This window comes from Peromyscus maniculatus, chromosome 3 (genome assembly GCF_049852395.1).
Source record: "Peromyscus maniculatus bairdii isolate BWxNUB_F1_BW_parent chromosome 3, HU_Pman_BW_mat_3.1, whole genome shotgun sequence".
Taxonomy (NCBI): domain Eukaryota; kingdom Metazoa; phylum Chordata; class Mammalia; order Rodentia; family Cricetidae; genus Peromyscus; species Peromyscus maniculatus.
The window spans coordinates 3,694,237-3,697,645 of NC_134854.1; positions in this window are offsets into that span (position 1 = coordinate 3,694,237).

Sequence of the window (3,409 nt, forward strand, 5' to 3'; positions counted from 1 at the left end):
TGATGTTTTGTTTTTAGTAGCTGAAGGAAACGTTATAGCAATTGTGGTTTGTGATTCTTTCATTCTGTTTAGTTCCTCCTTTTAGAAGAAATTTCCAATAACGTTTTAATTTCTCCCTCCCTCTCTTCCTTCCTCCCTGCTTTCATTTGTATTGGTGGTTTGTGGGGATATAATGAGGTACCATCATGACTGGCGAAGGGCCCAAGGAGAGCTGGATTTTGCCTTCTGCCTTCTCAGGCACTGCTAGCTCAAAGTAAAGTCATCTCCTTCTCCTCTTCCTCCTCCTTGGGCTTTCATCTCCTGAATGATTTGAGATAATTTATGCCTTCATATCCTTGTTGTTGATCCTCCCTCCAAAGTCAGAGCTAGGAGGATCTTTGGGAGCTTCTGGTCCAGCTCTTGTCTACTCCTCAGGTGAAGAAGCTGAGGTAGAAAGAAGTGCACCACTTGTTCAATGTGAGAGGTTGTAGAGAGATGGGACATTGTATACTTAATAGAATATTTTATTCACCATGTATGTTACCAAAAGAGTTGTTCATGTCCCTGTGAGAGACTGAGAGCAGCAGCTCGCATTCTTCCATCTGTCAAGTTCATAGATATCGGAAAACTGTTACTCTTACACCTTTTATATTCTCTTAACATCAACCTTTCCATTCTGTTATCTTATTTCCCAAATGCCAACTGACTAATTTAACCAGTAATTAATAATCAATATGCTGATGGGAGAAGATGGAAGACTCAAACAGAAAAAGACTCCTCATCACCTTATTATTGACAGAATTTCAGAGCTGGTAGCTGTTGTAGAATACTTGTGTACACTGTGTGAAGATGTGTCACTGTGATTTACTTAATAAAGAGCTGAATGGCCAATAGCTAGGCAGGAGAGAATAGGAAGGTTTTCCAAGTAAAGAGAGAATGCTGAGAAGAAAGGTGGAGATGCCAGGAAGATGTGAAGCAAGTCAGACAAACAGTATAGAGGACAGGTAACTGAGCCATGTGGTAGAAGGCAGATTAATAGAAGCAGGTTAATTTGAGTTATAAGAGCTAGTTTAGAAAAAGCTGAAGCTAAGGCCAAGCTTTCATAATTAATAGTAAGTCTCTGTGTAGTTATTAGGGGCTTGTGATGCAAAGATAGTCCAACAAGAAAGATTATTACATATGATGCCCCACATTGGGCACCATTTGTAGTAAGCTTTTTGGTCAGCAGCTAGCTTACAAATAACAACACAGAAAGATTATGGAAGCTTGGCCTTTAGCTTAGGCTTGTCGCAACTAGCTCTTATAACTCAAACTAACCTTCTATTAATCTACCTTTTATCATGTGGCTCAGTTAACTCTCCTCTGTAATGTATGTCTAATTTGTTTCACGCCTTCCTGACATCTCCACTTTTCTTCTTTCCAGCATTTTCTCTTTACCCAGAAATCCTGCCTATTCTTTCCTGCCTAGATATTGCCCATTCAGCTCTTTATTAAACCAATCACTGCAGCACATCTTTGCTGTGGGATGTTCTGTATGTTAAATGTATTGCTCTGATTAGTTAATAAATAAAACACTGATTGGTCAGTAGCCAGGCAAAAAGTATAGGCGGGCAAGGAAAGAGGAGAATTCTGGGAAGTGGAAGGCTGAGTCAGAGAGATGCTGCCAGCCACCATGATGAGAAGCAGATGTTAAGATACCGGTAAGCCACGAGCCACATGGCAATTTATGGATTAATAGAAATGGGTTAATTTAAGATATAAGAATAGAAGCCGGGCGGTGGTGGCACACGCCTTTAATCCCAGCACTCGGGAGGCAGAGCCAGGCGGATCTCTGTGAGTTCGAGGCCAGCCTGGACTACCAAGTGAGTTCCAGGAAAGGCGCAAAGCTACACAGAAAAACCCTGTCTCGAAAAACCTAAAAAAAAAAAAAAAAAAAAAAGATATAAGAATAGTTAGCAAGCAGCCTGCCACAGCCATACAGTTTGTAAATAATATAAGGATCTGTGTGTTTATTTTATAAGTGGGCTGTAGGACTGCCAGGGATTGGTGGGACCCGGAGAGAAAACACCAGCTACCCATCTTCACACAGTGTACACAAATATTCTTCAACATTTCCCTTTTTTGTCTAAATAAAAAGGAAAGGTTTTAACTCCAACATAGTAAAACTATATATAGTAAGAACAATTATCAGGTAAGATTATATTCACAATGTTTGGTCCATTTGTATTTGGCATATTTGGAGAAAATACTCTAATATCTATCCTATCTTGATGAATCCCAAAGTTTTATACCTAAACCATTTTTTTCCTCAATTTTAAAAGCTTTTAATTGTTTTTTTTTGCTCCTTTTTTGATTATATATTTTTAAATTTATTTTTAAAAAGTTTTTTCCATAGTGTAGTGGTTTGTAGACAAATTTCTAAACAGTCTTATTAAATAAGAAACACAGAGCAAATACAGAGGTGAAAACTGTAGAGATCAGAGAAACAGGGATAGCCACCAGCTCACCTTAGCTCACCACACTGCTGTAGTTTCCCAGGAGAGCCAGCTTCTTCCTGACTAACCTGTACCTTTATTGCCTTGCTCTTCTGCCTTCTCATTGGCTATTAGCTCAGCCACCTCACTTCCTCATCACTGCCTGTCTGTATAGACCTCCAGATTTCTTCTTAATAACAAATACAGGAGAATTCCAAGGGCTGGTTGATTCTTCAATATGCTATGCATTTTACTGCTCTTCTACCAGCTCTTGTAAAGCCTGGAGTTTCTCTGTTGTTAAAGGACATTGCTGAACCCACACAGGCTTGTCTGTTAACCATTTTAAAGGTGGTGTCTTTGAATGATCACCAGTTGTTGTGCCCTGTTCTTGTACAATCTGGATGCCTGGTGACCACTCATTAGAACAATACCTTTTAATATTTCTCTCAGAAACATGTGTTAGTTTATTATTTGTTTCTGAGGTTGGAGAGATGTTAATCTGAGTATTCACTCACTCTTACATACTTTACATCTCTTTTCGTGAGTTTCTATTCTGAATTTGGTAATAAGGAAAGCTGTAACTATTAGCCTTCAGCTCATCAAAGATCTGAGAAGGATGTAATACTGTTTGGGTGAACAGGAAGTGCAGAGCAAATAACTTCTAAAACTATAGAAATGACAGAAACAGCTGGCTGCCTGGACAGTCACCCAAGGTTCCTCTGCAACATTGGGGCATCCATCTTCAGGCTACAGGCCTATAATATCTGACAGACTTTTCTGTGAAGTAGGAATTTTGAAGGACTCTCCCACCTTGTCTTGGCAAAGGCTGATAGTTGCTTTCTTTTGTGTCCTGCTTGTCCAATTTGGATAGCATTCTATCATCAGTTGAGGCAAGGGCAGTTTCTTTGCCCAGTGACTAACTTTGCCACAATGAAAGCAAATTTCCTATGGAGTTT